Source organism: Podarcis muralis, chromosome 12 (genome assembly GCF_964188315.1).
Source record: "Podarcis muralis chromosome 12, rPodMur119.hap1.1, whole genome shotgun sequence".
In the NCBI taxonomy this organism is placed as follows: domain Eukaryota; kingdom Metazoa; phylum Chordata; class Lepidosauria; order Squamata; family Lacertidae; genus Podarcis; species Podarcis muralis.
The window spans coordinates 41623323-41643498 of record NC_135666.1 but is presented as its reverse complement, the minus strand read 5'-3'; positions in this window follow the sequence as shown (position 1 = coordinate 41643498).

Genomic DNA, 20176 nt, shown 5'->3' with positions numbered 1-20176 from the left:
TGTGTTGCAGTGAAATCAGCAGTCTTGTGGCACCTGAAAAACTACCGTATTTTTCGCTCCATTGGACGCACCAGACCATAGGACGCACCAGACCATAGGAGGGGGAGAACAGGGGAAAAATTTTTTTTCTTGTTCTTCCCCTCTAAAACAAGGTGCGTTCAAGGTACATTCACCAGAGCTTGTGGGGCTGGCGGTGGGGGGAAGCGCTGCTTTCCCCCACCGCCAGCCTCAAAGATCTCTGAAGCCTTTGGAGCGCAGCGCCCCGCTGCCCTGCAGAGGTTTGCGCGCAGCCGTCCCCAAGCTAGAGCAGTGAGACGGAGCCCTCCGTTTAGCTGTTCTGGCTTGGGAACAGCCTTGCTAGCTTCTGCAGGACAGCGGGGTGAAGGCACCCCGCTGTCCTGCAGAGGTTTGTGCGCAGCCGTCTCCAAGCTAGAGCAGAGAGACGGAGCCCTCCGTCTCGCTGTTCTGGCTTGGGAACAGCCTTGCTATCCTCTGCAGGACAGCGGGGGGAAGGCACCCCGCTGCCCTGGAGAGGTTTGCGCGCAGCCGTCCCCAAGCTAGAGCAGCGAGACGGAGCCCTCCGTCTCGCTGTTCTGGCTTGGGAACAGCCTTGCTAGCCTCTGCAGGACAGCGGGGTGAAGGCCTGGGAACAGCCTTGCTAGCCTCTGCTAGCCTCTAGCAAGGCTTGGGAACAGCCTTGCTAGCCTCTGCAGGACAGCGGGGGGAAGGCCTTCACCCCGCTGCCCTGCAGAGGTTTGCGCGCAGCCGTCCCCAAGCTAGAGCAGCGAGACGGAGCCCTCCGTCTCGCTGTTCTGGCTTGGGAACAGCCTTGCTAGCCTCTGCAGGACAGCGGGGTGAAGGCACCCGCTGCCCTGGAGAGGTTTGCGCGCAGCCGTCCCCAAGCTAGAGCAGCGAGACGGAGCCCTCCGTCTCGCTTTTCTGGCTTGGGAACAGCCTTGCTAGCTTCTGCAGGACAGCGGGGTGAAGGCACCCCGCTGCCCTGGAGAGGTTTGCGCGCAGCCGTCCCCAAGCTAGAGCAGCGAGACGGAGCACTCCGTCTCGCTTTTCTGGCTTGGGAACAGCCTTGCTAGCTTCTGCAGGACAGCGGGGTGAAGGCACCCCGCTGCCCTGGAGAGGTTTGCGCGCAGCCGTCCCCAAGCTAGAGCAGCGAGACGGAGCACTCCGCAGTGCTCCGTCTTCCTGTTCTGCCTTTGGGCTTAGCGGCGCACCCTGCATTCGCTCTATAGGACGCACACACATTTCCCCTTAATTTTTGGAGGGGAAAATGTGCGTCCTATAGAACGAAAAATACGGTAACATGTTTATTGTGGCATAAACCTTTGTGGATCAGATTTCACATAATCAGATGCATGAAGTGTTGGCTAAGTTTGCAGGTATATATAAACATGATTTTTGGGTGGTGGGGATTATACACAGCGAGGTCAGAGAAAAATGCAGAAAGTACACATAATTATGTAGTGAACAGTGGCAATTCATGAAACAGAACCAAAACACCCAGTGAATTTCCCAAATCCTTGATTAAAAAAGAAAAGAAAGAAATGCATGTTGTGCAAATCTGTCCACCCATGTAGAGCTTCCTAAAATATACCTGTTGCTATTTATTCTTTGGTTTACTTGCATCTGTGCTGCAGTTTCCTTTATTTTCCTCATTGTGATAAAAGTACAGTGGTACCTCAGGTTACAAACACTTTGGGTTACAAACACTTCAGGTTACAGACTCCTCTAACCCGGAAGTAGCACCTCGGGTTGAGAACTTTACCTCAGGATGAGAACAGAAATCGCACGGTGGCAGCAGGAGGCCCCATTAGCTAAAGTGGTACCTCAGGCTAAGAACAGTTTCAGGTTAAGAACGGACCTCCGGAATGAATTAAGTTCTTAACCAGAGGTACCACTGCAATTTGTCACAGATCAGCCTGTATCTTCCAAACTGTGTTTGCCATAAACAGAGGTCAGCATCAAGATCTACCCCCCAAATACCCCAAAGGCTGAACACAGCCAAATCCAATGTCCTCAAAAACATTTGAGGTGAACCACAAAATGGTGCCCCCTCCCTGCCAAGGAAGATGGGGTGAGCGAAGATCTACATAAGAAACAAGGGGCTGATAAAGATCTTGTTTGGGATCTGCTGTCCCTGTTGAATCAGCTGCCCAAGGCAGTCGGCTCATCTTGCCTCACGGGTGGACCAGCCCTGCCTCAACGCATTCAGCAGCCTATTTGTTTATTTGCAACACTTATTCCCCTGATCTTCCTCTGAGGAGCTCACAGGGACTTACTGAGGCTTCCCCAGGTGATTCGATCCAAGCAACTTACAGACACTCCTCCCTGGTGACAATTCAGACTCTAGATTTTCAGAAGCAAGTTGTGCCTTTAGACGTCTGACCAATGTCTTTATCTAGTGTGCACTTTCTGAAAAACAAAAACCTGAACACTGTAATGAAAATGCTCCAAAACTGAGAGTAGGGGGAACAAAAACAGGGATGAACAAAATCATCACGAAAGCGTGTCACACCTTCAAGTTTTCCAGAGCTGCAGTCCAGACTGGACCTTTTGCACATAGAATTGGAAGGGACCCCAAGCAAGAAGAATTACCGACAAAAGAAGAATGGAGGATGAAGTTGATGGACTACACAGAATTAGATAAATTAACAGGAAGGATTCGAAACCTGCAGGATCAGAGATTCTTAGAAGACTGGAGTAAATATATGAAATATTTGAAAAGTAATTGTGATGAACAGATTACGCTAGTAGGACTGCAAGAAGTTTTGTAAGGTGGATTATTTGAAATATTGCAAGAAATGCTATGAAGAGAATTATTAGTTAAGGATAATTAAATGTAATATAGAAATGCATAATAAGTGATAAAGTATGGAAAATTATCAGAGGTGTTGATGGAAGTCCAAAAATATTGTATAAGATGAGAAGTTACGTTGTATGACTGTTGGAACTGATATGTTAAAAAATTAATTAAAATGTATTTTTTTTAAAAAAGGAATTGGAAGGGACCCCAAGGGTCATCTAGTCCAACCCCTGCAATGCAGGAATCTCTGCAAAAGCCTCCATGGCAGATGGCCATGCTGTTAGGCCACTGTGAAAACAGAATATTGGGCAAGATGGTCCTTTGGCCTGATCAAACAGGGCTCTTCTTATGCCCTTATATGCTTTGCAGAAAAGCTCCAATTCCCTCTAATGGTATAATCACCGTATCTAAGGTTGTGCCTTAGGTATTATAGCAGAACAAAGAACAGACGTCCCACCCCCTTTTAAAAGAAGGTAGGTGGGCTCAAGCTGGTGTGTGCAATGGATCACAAATGGAAAGAGCTACTCAAGACCGCTGGATAACATTTTGAATGCAATCATTTGATAGAAAGAAAGGATAATAATAATAATAATAATAATAATAATAATAATTTATTATTTATACCCCGCCCATCTGGCTGGCCTCCCCAGCCACTCTGGGTGGCTTCCATAGAAACAAAAAATACACTAAAATATCACACGTTAAAAACTTCCCTGAACAGGGCTGCCTTAAGATGTCTTCTGAATGTCAGGTAGTTGTTTATCGCTTTGACATCTCGTGGGAGGGCGTTTCACAGGGCGGGCGCCACTACCGAGAAGGCCCTCTGCCTGGTTCCCTGTAGCTTTGCTTCTCGCAATGAGGGAACCGCCAGAAGGCCCTTGGCGCTGGACCTCAGCGTCCGGGCAGAACGATGGGGGTGGAGACTCTCCTTCAGGTATACTGGACAGTTTAGGGCTTTAAAGGTCAGCACCCTTTAAAGGATACAATTTTATGTGCCCTCTTTCTTTCTTTCTTTCTTTCTTTCTTTCTTTCTTTCTTGTTGTTAAGTTACATTTTAGGACAAGGCAACTCACAACAGAAATGTCTTTAAAACCAACAACCCCATCAATAATAATAATTTCCCATAGCACTGCAAATACCCCAAATGGTATTCAATGCTAATCCTACTCAGAGTAGCCCCATTGACATTAATAGACACGACTAATTTAGGTTCATTAACTTTAATGGGTGAACTCTGAATAGGGCTTAATTAAGTACCCCCTCCAATTTGTTTGATAGCATTAACTTACATTTTTACCCTCATTTACCCAAAATGGAAGATTAAGAATGAGATTGCTGGGGGGGGGGGTTCTTGAGAAACTGAGAGCTAAAATGACTGGGATCACTGTAAATGGAAACTATCTGAGAGGCCAAATAAGAAGTTACTGGCAAGAGCTAACGCGCCAAAGGAGCTCCTCCTTTTTTCTGCAAACACAAAATCCCCATTAATGTAATTCTATTATTTCAGTCCCAAGGCGTCACGTTTAAATTACAGAACTGCCTCATTATACAAAGGCTCAAGGGGAGATCCAAAACACTCTGATTGAAGTTCAGAAAATATGAATGACATTTACATAGGGCTACACAAGGCCGCTTGGTGGAAACAGTGTCTGCAATTCTGTGTGCCGTTCGGCTAGCCGAAATCCCGTTAAAGACAACGGCATTTAAAAACCCGCAGGCGGAACTGCAGCCCTCGTTAATTTGGGTAATCAGGAGATTTTAATGACTCAGGTGTTTAATAACTGACAACAAACCGTCTCGTTTTGTAATGACCTATCTCATCCTCCTCCGTGTCGAGATAAGCTTGTGGATGAAATGATCAGTTTTTGCCGTGAGTGGAAAGGAAAATGGCTTGCTTTCTCCGATTCTAGGATTAAAGATTTCCAATGGAATAACGTGCACTCCAGCTCTGGCAAGACCTATATATATATATATATATATATATATATATATATATATATATATATATCGAGTTTATTGTCAGGAGATCTCCTGCTGGAAATATTTTGTCTGAAGCGAGAGCTGGCGGTGACTGACCTTTCACAGTGGGCACAATATGATGGCGAACATTGCTGAACTGTCAGAGCTTCTGTAACAAGACCAAATCCCTTCTGATAGGAAGACTCGAGAGCAATGAGCTTCCCATGACCTACTCATAATACCCCTTTGACCCTGCCGGTAGGTTACAAATCTAATACAGGGTTTGAAAAAACCACATTTGGGCCACATGCTGTTTTGGCTTCCCAGCAATACCTTTTGTCTTCTCCAGCGAAAAGTTGCCTCAGAAATCTGAAGCTAAAAAGTGCCGCAGAGTTTTGCCTCCTTTCTCTTCGTCGCAAGGAGGAAATGTGACTGGAAATGGAAGTTAACATGAGCTGTCCAAAGGGCCTCGTCATTATTTAGATTGGCAAATCGCTTGTGACAGATGCATAAATAATGCTGTCCTCTAGCTTCCCAGCCTGCTGTTAAATGCACAGCAATATTGAGAGTCAAGCTGAATTTACATACGCAATGTTACACTGTGGCTGAGGTTCCTCTTTCTACATGGTTGGGTGTTTCTCGGTTTTGTTTAAAAAAGGGTTGTATACCTAATGGTGCCAAGTCACCCTGGTCGAGCCAAGCAGGACTGGTCCCAGATCTCGTGGATGTCAGCAAAATAACCGGTTGGGAAGTGAAGCTACCAGGGCAGAGCATTAGGGCTGTGCTGGCGCAGGGCAGAGGTTTAATTTTGAATTTTTAGCCCAGTCAGTGTGCCAGTGCAATTGTGTTGGCGCAGCCCCCCAAACAGGTGAAGTAATGGGAATGGTGTTAAAGGAATGGAGGAGCCTACACTACCCAGGAATAGGACTGCTCCTCATGCTGGTTGTGTGTTCAAATTACAAGGGGTTAGCAGGCGCAATGTGGGACGCGGGTGGCGCTGTGGGTTAAACCACAGAGCCTAGGACTTGCTGATCAGAAGGTCGGTGGTTCGAATCCCTGAAACAGGGTGAGCTCCCGTTACTCTGTCCCTGCTCCTGCCAACCTAGCAGTTCGAAGGCACGGCAAAGTGCAAGTAGATAAATAGGTACCACTTCGGTGGGAAGGTAAACGGCATTTCCGTGCACTGCTCTGGTTTGCCAGAAGCGGCTTAGTCATGCTGGCCACATGACCCGGAAGCTGTATGGCCGGCTCCCTCGGCCAATAAAGCGAGATGAGCTCTGCAACCTCAGAGTCGGTAATGACTGGACATAATGGTCAAGGGTCCCTTTACCTAGCAAGCGCAATGCTGTTTTTCTAGAAAAAGAGGTGCCGGAACTCACCATGAACGCCTCCCTTGTTCACTTGGAATGGCAATGGCACCCACTTGAGAGGTGCTGGAACTGAGTTTTGTTTTTTTTTTAAATCATATTTATTAAAGTTTCCAGAAAATTCAAAACAAAAAAAGAGAAAAGAAAAAGAAACAGAAACATTCAAAACCGTATTTTCATTAACATCTTTCCAGGGCTTCCCCCTCCCCTCCCCCTATTGTATTCCCTTTCCACCAAATTAAGTCCCACAAGTTTTACCCCAAATTTAAAACTTATGTTTAACTCAATATTCAAATTTAAATTCATATTATATAACCACTCTCGCTTAGAACTCCACCTTTTTTCAGCTTTTAAATTTTCCCTTCCCCTAAGAACGACCCCGATTCCCTTCCACGATTTCCCCTTTTTAATACACATATAGATTAAAAGTTATAAAAGATAAAGAAAGGTTCAAGATATAATTTTACACCTTTTGGATTCCAACTCTCCCTCCCCCCTTTCCCGGTGTCGATCCCCAGTCACCAATGGCCTAACTACCCTCAGCCTGGGATCCTCACACACCAACCACTCCCTCTTATTTCCACTTTGCTGGTTTTTCTTAATAATCTTTAATTTCAAAACACCCAATTTTTAAAAAAAGGCTCTATCACAAGAAAGTCCATCTTTTCCATTCAGACCTCTCTCTTTAAAAATAAAAACTCAAATTCTGTTTCTTAGTCCTTTTTGGTCTGAATGTCCCAAATGTCTTCCCTGTCAGGCCTTTGGCCTTCCTTGGTCTTTCATAGTGATTTGGCTCCTCCTTCATTCTCTTCCGAATCGTCGTGGATTCCTTGTTCTTCTTCTTTACTTTTCTCAGATTTCTTTCCCTGTTACTCTGCAAAAACATACTAGTTCAGAAACTTCTGGTTCCTCTACAGAGGCGTTATTATTCAGGAACAAAACTTACGTCAAGTCCCTTCCATTCTTCAATAGATATGCCTATTGTCTCCTTTAATGTAGTGCCTCTGTAGACAAAATAATAAGTCATTTTTGCAGCATTCCCAGGAGATAAGAAGTCCAATCCAGTTCCATGAGTAATTTACCACTTGCAGTTATTTTTGTAATGTGCTGAAGCCCCTCTAGGGGGATTACAGTAACTTAGTTTCCTTCCCAATCACACCCAAAAGTCAAAATAACTTGTTATTCCTTATTTTTGATACTTTATATCCAAATTGTGGCAAATCTGACCAGCAAAGTCCTCCTGAAAAAATCCTTTTTTAATTCTCCAACTTTGACAGCTGTCAAAGTCTTCTATCTCTTCACCCGGCTCTCTCTCGGATCTCTCCCGCTTCTGGGTGTGTGTGTGTGTGTGTGTGTTTGTGTGTGTTGCATTTTCATAATCCACTTTTCTCCTCCAGTACAATTCCTTGTGATTTCCCATCGTGGGGTTAAAATTTTTTATCAATAAAAGAAAACAGACTCTTCACTCGATCTTAGTTGTTAAATCCTTGCTTTAAATGTCTACAATAGGGGGGAGGCGGACTTCCTTTTTACGTCTCCCCCGCTCATATCAAATCTAAGTCCAGAAATAGAAATTTTCCCTTTTAAGTCCAATTCTCCAGATTACTCACAGGTTGTTATTTTCAGTCCGAATTTTCAATGGAAGAAGTCAGCGCTCTCCGTCGAAGGGCATGCGGCTTCGCTCGGCAGGGGTAGCGTAGACTCATAGCACCACGCCACCCCGTCCCCCGTTCCGGAGCCTTTAAAAAGGCTCCTTCGCGGGTCGGGGGCGCTAACGGTGCCCGTCGAGTCACCATGTCCATGGGCATCCGCGCCCATGGTTTTTAAGAGTCCCCGCGTCGCCGGCGCGGCAAGACCCAGCCCCTGCCGAGCAGGCTCCCTCCGGAGATCGGAGGGAGTCCGCCATTCGGCGATGGCGCCAACCCGGAAGTCTCGTGCTGGAACTGAGTTCTGGCTGGAGAAAAAAGCCCCGTTGTGGGGGATTCCTTAACTTTTGTGTCCGCAGCCCTACTGTTTTTAAGAAGGTTGTGATTTGGCTAAGTTTTGTGGGGAGTCAGGGAATAAGAGTTGTGGATTTCACCTTTCTCCCTGGTAACACAAGGACTGATGCTGAGCCTAGTCAAATATGTGGTAATTACAACACCCTGACTATATCTTTGGGCAGCTCCTTCTGGCCACATCAAACAATATACGAGCTTTCTGTATAGGTTAAACAATCCTTAGGGCCTTAGCAGCAGCAAAGATGGCACCATGAAGGCTTTCCTGCCGGCTCATTGTCAGAGCAATGGTTCTTTAAAGTTCTTTAAATAGGTTCTTTAAAGGTTTGCAATCTGGAAAAAAGAAGGCTGTACCTATTGTGATTCTGTCTCCCTCTCTTACTTTTTAGAGTTAATAAATGATGTTATTACACAGAGCAACCTGAACTGATGTAGGACCTGGTGACAACTAGAAGATGATTTGGTTCCGCTGTGGTGCACAGAAAGCCTTTCTTGACTCAGCCAAGATGTAGCAGCTTTAGCTTGGCAGAGCAAAGGGTATAATTGTTTGTTTTGATAATGTTGGAAATATTCTGCTAAAAAACAATAAAAATCACACACACACACACACACACACACACACACACACACACACAAAGATGTAGCAGCTTTGAGTAATTGAACATGAGGCCTGTTGGTTTTTTTGATAGATTCCCCTGCTTTTTAGTTGCTCTGGATTGTTTATTTGTAATTATTTTCTTTATGGTAACATTTTTTTGGGGGGGGGATGAAATTATTTGGTTGTGTTATGCATCTGGGAGTTTCTGGGATGGGATGGGAAGGGGAAGGGAGGCATCCTGCTTCCTCGTGCTATGGCCGTGAAACAACTGGTGGTGGGATGCAAATGGGTCATGGGAGGAGAAGATGGGTTTAGCAGTTAAGGACCACCTCCCTCGCCCAGAGACACTTCAGTAACCATGCCAACAGCCTGCTGAGACTGAAGATACTGCTACCTGGATGCCCGGTTAGTCTTGAAAACAACATCAGCCACCCAAAACCTGACTTTGGACATCTTATTGTATGTATTATTGAGATCTAGCAAGAGGTGTGTGTGTGTGTGTGTGTGTGTGTGTGTGTGTGTGTGTGTGTGTGAGAGAGAGAGAGAGAGAGAGAGAGAGAGAGAGAGAGAGAGAGAGAGAGAAATATTATTGTCAGGGGCTCAGGAGCAGAGGCACAGGAAAGGGAGGAAATAGAGAGCGAGGGGGAGGAATCCGAAGGAAATGTTAGCGATGACAGCGGTCCGAGGTCTCTGAGTCTTTCCAGCGAATCGGAAGATTCACAGAAAGGGGCTCCCATGGTCAGAGCAAGGGGGGTGCCGAGGGGGACACCCCAGGAAGAAGGGGCCAGAGGGGACTCAGAGAGCAGCAGTTGGAAATCAGGACCAGCTTCCCCACCAGAGCGCAGTAGGGGGGAGGAGTCCCAGGTATTGGGATCAGGCGGCTCACCGCCAGCGGGAGGACATGAGTCAGGATTGGCCACGCCTCCATCGGGGAGTGAGGAAACGGTCAAGAGGAAGGTTGAAGGCTGGGCGCGCGCGCCAAGTTCAAATGTACAGGAGGGCGGCACAGTTGGCAGCCCGGATAGGGAGCCAGGTCCCAAAGCCCGCCGAAAAGAGGGGGAGGAGTCAGGGGGGTCAGCGTCAGCGTCAGAAGAATCCAGAAAGGAGGAGACCCCGGGGGGCAGAAAGACCCAGAGGAGAAAGGAGAGACGGAAGAGGTGGAGTAAGGTTAGAGTCTTAAGTTGGTGTACAGGGGGTGGAGACTCAGATGGAGCTTCGCCGGTCTAGCCTCTAAGACGTAGAGCTGGGCGCTGCGGCTTGAAAATGGAAACTGTACTTCAATAAAGACTTGTGTACATTACTACCGGCTAGCGTTGGTCCTCTGTGAGCTGGGACCTGGAGCCAGCTCTGACAATTATGCTTAACCAGATTCTCAATATAGCATCATATTAACCTGGTGTGGTGGAATTATTGTGTTCTTTCACTACCATCCAGGTGTTTTTTCTGGCCAGCTTCCAGTTCCAAGTCTATGTATCTGTTGTTACATGTGATATAGCAGGTGTGGGCTCTAACGTATTTAAAAACACACACACATGCATGCGCGCACACATACACACATATATTTAGCCCACACTGTAACTTATGACTGTGTGGTTAAGAAAGGGAAGTGGAACACAGGAAGTGGGATTCTCTATGCATGAAAATAAGCATAGCAATGCCCAGCATGGTAATTTTAATTCACAAAGAGACTCAGAAAAGGGTGGTGTTTCTGGCAGAGAGGAAACTCACAACAATTACTTCAGCCACTGTAAAATAGGAACTAGGTTGGATTGGGGTTGATTGGAGTCCAGCTTGGCATGCAAGACAGAGCTGTTCCGCCTAGCTTTTGGTTTGGACTCAGTCTGACCCTTATGTTTCCCTTAAGGTTTTGATCTATGGGCTACTTTTAAAATGAGGCCGCATTTTAAATTGCATTTTAACCTGTATTTTAAATTGGAATTGGTCCCCCCCCATTTTCCTACCCCCCCTATTTTTTCCTATTATGTTTTTACTGTAATTTTACTGGTGGTAGCTGCCCTGAGCCTGGCTCTGGCCGGGGAGGGCGGAGTATAAATAAAATTTATTATCCACAGTGTAGTCATAGTCCTTGTGGAATGGTATACAGAAAGGCGCTTTATGAATCTCTTTCTTTCTTTCACCCAGCAGCTGCATGTGGAAGAGCGGGGAATCGAACCCAGTTCACCAGATTACGAGTCTACCACTCTTAACCACTACACCACACTGGCTCTGAAGCCAGAACTGAATGGCTCTTGGAGTTTGCCCTGGCTGAAGGGGTTAGGTACCTTCCAAACAATCTCTTTCCCCTTTGGGAAGCCAAACTGCAGAAAGCTAGGAGGACAAGCATACCTTGTATTCTTAGAAGAGAAGCGTAGAATTGTAGAGTTGGAAGGGACCCCATTGTCTAGCCCTATTGATGCAGACTCACCGTTCTTGCTTCAGCAAGGTTGTTGCATCGTGTGCCTTGGAGCATCATATGATCTGGCGAAGAACAGGTGTTTTTTGCTCTATAACTGTTCCAAAACCTGCCAAAGCATTTCCGAATCTTTTGCTTTGTTCCAATGCATTCTTCTGTGGTCATGATTTTCACCAAGTCCCCCTTTCGCCTGCATCCCCTGAAGTTCCCCTTCCTCCTATCTGCTCCAGATCGTGGAACCACCACACCCCTTTTTTGGTTTATAGACCCTTCAATCAACAGAGGCCTACCACTGGACCCAACTCTCTATATATTGCAGTGATTAATTATTGGTATTTATGCCCTGCTGTCAGAGAAGTCCTGGGACTTCAGGAGGCTGATGCAACCAGAATGTGGCTGAAAACATGCAAACCTTAACAGCAAAGGACAGTGCAATAAGTATTTGCATGATCAAGGTTAAAGCACCGATGTCAGAAAATGAATAAAGGATTTCTTACAACTGAATTTCCATTAGTAGACAGGATAGTAGGCAGTCAAACGCTGTTCTTTCTTTCTTTCTCTTTTTTTTCTTTCTTTCTCTCTCTCTCTCTCTCTCTCTCTCTCTCTCTCTCTCTTCTTTCTTTCTTTCTTTCTTTCTCTCTCTCTCTCTCTCTCTCTCTCTCTCTCTCTCTCTCTCTCTTTCTCTCTCTCATCTGCAGGCTGAAGAATTTTATGGCTTAAGGCCCTTCCTTTAATTGTCTCTCATTAACAACCCAGCTGGAATTAGCCAATTTCCCCTCTTTGGCTCACAAACTCAGGCCTAGATCAGAAGCCAATTGATGGTTGGGAGGCTAATAAAGAGATTTTCATGCTGTTTTTGACATCTATGGTCCTGCCAGAATCTAATTGTCCACAGAACCACAATTGGTTCCAGTGATGAACAGCTATCCCGGTTCTCAATTCATATATATAATATGGATGCTAATTATTGGACGGTGGGAAAAAGTTGCTGATAGTAGTAAAATATGTCTAATAATTACAACAGGGAAATAAGTTTTCTTTCTGTTACCAGTTCAGTCTTCTCATTCTTTACTCCGCTTCGGTCATGGAAAACTCAAGCCAGAATATTTTACTTTTCTTGTTTGTTCATATCATACTAGCTATAACTAATTAAAGTTTTCTAAGTGGCTTTTTTATACTTGTTAAATGTTTAGCTTTGACACTGACATAGTAATTATACAGTTTACAGTCACATTGAACTCACTGAGTCAAGAAATGCTTGTGGATTCTTCATAACAATAGTCAACAGGCTTACATGGGCTACAGGTCCAATTAAAACCTAATTACAATCCATTTCAAGCTGAAATCAACAAATCACAACAATTAATTGTAGTAATCAACTAGCAGTTTTTGCCTTGTTCTGTTCTCGTTCTGACCTTAGGAGCTGAATTGTGTATTGCAAAAGCAAGAGCACATTTTTCATCTTGAGTATCGCTAACACATACAAAATGAAACCATTGAAAGTGGCGGAGAAGTAAAAACATTGATACTGTAGTCAGATATTTCGTTTATGCTCACACAAAGCTCCGTTAATTGTGTAAGAAGGCATATGGACTGATATTATGCTTCTAGATTGGGGCTTTCATCAAAGTCAAGCAAAGCACTGCAATAGCAACAGACTGCAGCCCTAACTATAGCAACTGGAATTAAATTCAGCCTCAAGCTATGTATATACACATATTTCAGGTGTATTGTAAATGTATCTGCAAGCAAGGTAAACTAAAAGAGTTCTAATATAATTTGAACTGCCAGCTGTTAATCTTTGTGGATGTTTGTTTATTATTTATATTTATTATTATTTATACCCCGCCCATCTGGTTTCCCCAGCCACTCTGGGCAGCTTCCAACAAAATATTAAAAATACAATAAAACATCAAACATTAAAAACTTCCCTAAACAGGCCTGCCTTCAGATATCTTCTAAAAGGCAGATAGTTTTTCATTTCCTTGACATCTGATGGGACGGCGTTCCACAGGGTGGGCGCCACTACCGAGAAGGCCCTCTGCAAACGTCTTATTCAAGCAAATTGTCCCCTGCAAATGGCTTATTCTAGCAAGATTTTCACAAATATCTAGGCATTCATGATGGTCACATAGAGAAGTTACTGGAAAATGCAACTTTAAATAGTACTAAAGGAAATAGTCCTTTAGTAATATATGTATATTCAAGAACTTTCAAAAGCTGTTCTTATGTAGATAGTAGATACGCATTGCCTACAAGACAAAACGATATTTGTTGCCATCGTCTCATCCTTCAAATGAAGAAAGATTTCCCCTTTAACTTATTCAAAACAGTGTATTTATATCTCATCAAAAAAAACAAGACCCAAACAAGACAGCATGATAAAACACCGGCTGGCACTAAAAAACACAATGCACACCTAGTTTCACATCTTTTCCCATAACAATTATACTTTCATCATATTGTGATGCCGCAGTCACAGTATGGTACACAACATTCTTGTTACTCTACAATACATCATTGGTTGCAGATGGGGAAACATGGAATGTCATGATGTGATGATTGTACTTAAATTCTGCTAAATATTATGGAAGGAGAGGGCAGAATTAGGCATATGGCGGCTGATTTCAGCAACATCTGCGCATTTGCCATCATCTCTAGCTTGGCCCTCTCTGAATAGTTTGAGAGACTAGAAAATGAGAAGCATCTTACTGCAAGCCTTTGCAAACAATTAGGAAAAGATAGAGTCAACACTGTTTCCAAATCCAGGCCCAAACAAATTGCATGTAGAAGTGCTAATTATAGTGGGCAGATGAGAAACCTCGTTGCAAAACTGCCATTGTATTTGTTGCTGGCTGCAAACTTTCAGCAGTTAGTTAAATATGTTTCCAAATCATAAATCAATCAGTTCTGGCCACAACCGAGAAAAATAAAATACAGGTTTAAAGAGAAAGAAATGGGAGACTTCATTTGTCCTTGGACATTACAGAACCGGTAAGGAGCCAAACGACACATTAATATGGCCCAATTTGTACATTATGTAGTTTTAGAGCGTTTGGTTCTCCCAATCTTCAGCCGAAAAGTCTCCCAGAGTAGCTTATATACAATCAATTAAAACAAAATGATGAGTTTGCTCAGGCTCACTAAAGCCTCTATAATAACTGTTCTGGTATTTTCCCCTTATTCCCTCATAAAAGGTAAGACATGACACAGTCTTCTATAAAATTATAAAAAGAGTTTACTCACATTCTGTTCACAATCGGATCCCAGAAGGCAGGCTTAGTTTAGAAAAGTTACCTACACCTGGAAACTATCTCATATAGAGACAGTCCTTTGTTCTCTCTTGACTGGAAGCCAAGAGAGCATCTTTGGCTAAGCAGATGTTGTTTCTTCGATGCATGTAGTCAAAGAGAGAGAGATGGCTGCCCTGCCCTGTGCTTTTGTCATTACCTGCACAGGTGAGGCCACGCCCACCTCTAGTCACATGCAAAGGAAGTCTGTCCCAGCCCAGAAGGAAACAGGAAGTTTATCTGCTGGCTGGACAAACATTCCTCCCCGTGTGTAAACATGTTCACTCTAGGAATGTTGTACTTGACTGCTCTTGTGTTTCACATCCCACAAAAAAGAACTTGGGCATCAATTCTTCAACAGTTGCTCTTTCACTGATCAGCTGGCACAGCTCAAGGTAAGGAGGTAATTGATGGCGCTGGTTTGTGAGTGGTGTGAATTAGTTGCTGCTGTGTTTTGAACATAGCAAGTCAAAGTCTTCTTGGCTTGCTGCTCATGGTTTGTAGGCGGGGTCTACAAGGAGCCTTGGTATGGGCAGGGCCGGATTTAGGTTTGATGAGGCTCTGCACTACTGAAGGTAATGAGGCCCTTTATATGCCCAGCTGTCCTTTGTCAACAATAAATTGTCGCTGTTTTTTGTGTTGAATATATGCTATATTTTAGGGAGCAGGCTAGCAGGTGGGGCCCATTACTTACATCATAGGAGCCTACACAACACAAAACAAAACACTGTTGCTGTATGTAGGTGTGCTGGTCCCGGGGGCTAACCGAGAGGCGAGGTCCGAGTCCAGTCCAAGGTCGATGGTGCAGTATGGAGGCTGTCCGTCAAAGCTGTAGCTGGGTCCAAGGCGGGGAGTCGGGTGGCATCAGGAACTCTGGCAGAAGAGCAGGACAGGGTGCAGGCAGGAACAGGCTAGCAGCAACGTTGCTCCCACAACCTGGGACTGGGGCTGGCTGGCTTTTATCTGCCCCGAGGCATAAGGCGGCCCCGGCCCACAGGTGCCTCGCCTCTCCTGGCCTGGAGGCGAGCACTCCTGCAGTGAGCCTCAGTAGCTCAGGAGAGGCTGGAGGGTTACTGGACCCAGAGGCAACCTCCTCTTCCCCTGACGGGGCTACGAGTGGAGCACCTGCAGGCAATGGGTCCTCCATCACCTCAGGGGCCAGAGCAGACTCAGCTGGTGCCTGCACCTGAGGATCCAGCACAAGTGAGGACCCTTCAGGCTCAAGCCCCAGCCCCGGCTCAGCTGGTTCTGGAGGCAGGGACTCCTGTGCAGGCTGGGATTCCTCAGGTTCAGCCTCTGAGTCCGAATCCCAGGCCATCACAGTAGGTTTGTGTTTTTTTTAATCTTATATTTTGGAAATGTACATCCAGCCCCCCCCCCTTGTTTAGCTTATACGTAAATCCGGCACTGGGTATGGGTGTCCTGTTAATCCACACTCTGGCCTGTTTGTCTGTGGCAGGGCGGCAGCAGGAGGAGGTGAGGAATCACAGAATTGTAGAGTTGGAAGGGACCCTGAGGGTCATCTAATCCAACCCCCTCCAACGCAGGAATCTTTTGCCCAATGTGGGGCCCAAACTCATGGCTTTGGGGATTAAGAGTCTCGTGCTCTACCGACTGAGCTAGCACTGTGGGAACTTTTGAGCAGCATGAAACTGTTCACCCACATTAAGCCATAGTTTGTTTTGAGCTAGGGTTGAGTGTAATGTGCATACTGGGCCATTATTCACATTCACACAGCAACATGACTGAACATGTAACTTCTATTTTTAAGTGAAAAGCAGTTATGTGGCTCCAATCCAATACGTACTCCATATTTGCTCCCAGACATGCCTCTTGCCATTACGGTTTGCAGGAAACTGGCTCCCCGGTCGACATAGCGAGCATGTTCTAAACTGAGGTCCTTCAACAGTTACTTCTTCAAAGTAAAAATGGCCACTTTTATGCACGCTTCTAAAAGGGTGAAAAAGTAACATGTAGCTTGGCTCTGGAATGCATATAAATGACACCTTCATATACGTGACATTTTGCTATAAAAACCACCCCTGCTTAAAAACACTGCTGGGCATTCAACAGATTTTGTTTCTCTCTCAATTAAAAGCATTCATTTTCACACAAGTCTCATTCATATTTTTCTGGCTCTTAAAATTTAAGATGCAACACCTGTATTAACGACATTGTATGCTTGATTTAAATGACTCTCTTTTCCTTTGTATCCCACACAAGCAGCATTCACACAGGCACACAAAACTGCTAGGGAAGCTCAAAGGAGTGTTTAGGGTCATGTGTGAAAAGGCCACTAAAGACATCAGGTTGCAAAGTGTGGCATTTGTACTCTCAGGCCCCAGTGCTTACCATATTCTCTCTTTTCACACAACGGTACCTACACCGTATCCTCGTTAACCTGGAAGAGCTAATTCTATTTATTTTGTAGTGCTCAATGCAATTTGCCAGCAATTCTTTCTTCTTTGTAAATTGGGGGAAATGCGTTTTCAGAAAAGGGTCCAACGTTATGTTGAAAAAGAAGCGGTGCTTTAAACAGGCAGCAAACCAAAAACCATGGATTGAATGATGTGTGAAAACACTGGCCTTTTCTTCTGCTCTAGAAACCGAAGGCGCACACTTGTTTACAGGCTAGCATTCCTCCGAGTCACCTCAGAGAGATTGTAAGTGGTTGGCAGCGACATCAAAGGCAAGGATTTTGGCATGAAGTGTTTCGGTACAGGACGTCCTTAGCTGTCTTTTAACTAAGATTACTAGACCCTTTCAGCAGAGTTTAAATGTGTGGTTTAGTTTACTGTTTATATGTAGTGGAATAATGTTTGAGAATTACTTCTAAGCATGTCTTATTTCCCTCGCTTAATATTGTTCCCTCAGTGACTCTGCTCTAGGGCATAAAGGTTCCATATATTAATACATAGCTAAACATGTCAGCTCTACAAAGTTGATTACTATGAATTCACAAGCAGATTTGAAAAGCGCCCATTAATTTCCTCAAGAGATATACTCCCCCCCCCCCCGTTGATTTATTGCTTCAAGATGTTTCCTGCTTTTTATTGTATGGCTAAGTCAGGGTTCACTGGATCAAAATGGAATTTATATGAGAACATTTGTCACGTTGAATCAGCCGAAAGCTTTATATAGGGCTAATTCATATACGCGGTGATCGTGTGTGAGAAACCCTTTTCCCATAGCAGCCGTCTGTCTGGGGCAGTTTACCACCAGGACATGCGGGTGGTAGCTATCTGAGAAAGTCGATTTGGGCCTCTGCTTGAATCATAGAGTTGCGATGGACCACAAGCATCATCTAGTCCAACCCCCAGCAATCTCCTGCTCTACCATACGAAAGGTGGCAATCACATACCATCGGCACTTGAAATGTTTAAAGCTAAACTCCTAACAGAGTTATTATATGGGGCTCAGATCTGGACAGGCACTCGCCTTGGAACTACAGAAGCTGTTCAATCGAAGTTCCTAAGGCAATTTTTTTCCTGCTCCATCCCGTATTCCAAATGCTTCATTGCACTTGGAGGCTATTCTCCCCTCTGTTGAATTACAGATTTGGTGTAGGACACTTAATTATTGGCTTCGCCTAAATTCAAACCCCACTCGTCTACTACCCTTAGTATCGCAAGATTGTCATGAGAGCGCGCTTGGACTAAAATTGTCAACCAAAACCTTTACTTTTCTGGTTTATCACCGCAACGGTTATTAACACTGGGCTTCAGCAAATAATTTAATTAGACAGCACCTATAGAATATTGAGCAACAGAATAATTTGGCCACGATAAGGAAATTTTGTCCATGGTATGATTATTTCCCACCTTGTCATTTTGACACTTTGGCACCCTATTTGCAAAATTTAACAATTCCAAAATACAGACGCGCTTTCACTTTTGCAAGATTGAATATACTGCCTTCAGCTATGCTTGAGGGTCGATTTCAAAAAGTTCCGCTGGGAAAACGGTTATGTCCATGTGGAGACGACAGTATTGAGTCAGTGGCTCATGTGCTTCTGGCTTGCACTCTTTCTAAAGATTTGAGGAGTGAGGTTATTACCCCTCTACTATTGTCCATGCCAGGTCGCTCAACATTGCTACTGTGTCCTTTCTTCTAGCACATGGGTAGGCAAACTAAGGCCCGGGGGCAGGATCTGGCCCAATTGCTTTCTAAATCCAGCCCGTGGATGGTCCGGGAATCACCATGTTTTTACATGAGTAGAATGCGTCCTTTTATTTAAAATACATCTATGGGTTATTTGTGGGGCATAGGAATTCATTCACCCCCCCCAAATAGTCTGGCCCCCCACAAGGTCTGAGGGATAGTGGACCAGCCCCCTGCTGAAAAAGTTTGCTGACCCCTGTCTAGTAGATCAAGATGATCAGGTGACAGCTGTTATGTACTGAAGTTCTCACCCTGGGCCAGCAGGGGGATACTGTAGATAGTCACTCAGGTCAACGTCAGTTATTTTAGGCGGGAAACCCTGAGTTATTGTTGCTACAATGTTGACAGCCGGCTGCCTATAAAAGCAGGCTCGCTGAGCTGTTTGCTGTTCAGTTCTGTTCCAGCTTACAAAATAAAGAGCTGCTTTGGAGAAATCGCTGTGTCGTCTGCTATGTCAACCCACAACTTAACTATAGCAAAGACTGCAAGGTTTTTAGGGGGAGTAATAAGATCTTAGGGACGCGGGTGGCGCTGTGGGTAAAAGCCTCAGCGCCTAGGGCTTGCCGATCGAAAGGTCGGCGGTTCGAATCCCCTAGCAGTTCGAAAGCACCCCTGGGTGCAAGTAGATAAATAGGGACCACTCTGGTGGGAAGGTAAACGGAGTTTCCATGTGCTGCGCTGGCTTGTCAGATGCAGCTTTGTCACACTGGCCACGTGACCCGGAAGTGTCTCCGGACAGCGCTGGCCCCCGGCCTCTTGAGTGAGATGGGCGCACAACCCTAGAGTCTGTCAAGACTGGCCCGTACGGGCAGGGGTACCTTTACCTTTACCTTAATAAGATCTTATTATTTGATTATTGATGGAAACCTCCAAAATGTATTTTGTACAGTTAAGTTTTTACCTATATCTTCAGTACATTTATTTTATTGCTATGGCTAGTGGCTGATGCAAATATTCTTCTGATCTGATCTTAAGATTCTCATGCTCTGCCATCTGAGAAAGCCAGGCGTTTCAAGATGTCAGAATGATGGCATAATCATACAAATGTTGTGAAATACACTGAGAAACAAGATCTAATTTGCCATAGACTTACAGTGTGAAGAGGATTGAGAAGTGGTTTATTCTGAGGTTTAAATGAAATAATTGACTGACTTTAAAAAGTCTCATACAAAACATATGGACAAACTTTATCATGTTAACCTGATTATGTTTGCCAAAGGCTAGGGACAAGTCTGCAGCAAATGTGACTGGAGGCATTGCAAGAGTGGAGGAGTAGAAACTGTGAGGCAATGCATTGCTTCCAATAATTGCTTCCCTTAGCATCCTGCCTCCTGGTGCTTCTTTGAACATTTTGCCTTGACACCATTTTTAAATGCAGACATAATCCTTATTGATTGTAATTTACCTTCACCTGAAGTACCAAACAGCAGAGCTCGTGAGCGAATGCAAGATTCTTGCCTGTGAACATGTTGTTTGTCTTCATTATAATTAGGAAAAGACTGGTTGTTTTTTTTTGAAAAGCAAGCATAGCTAATGGGAATGAATACAGATGGATCGTTTAGCCATCTTTTCC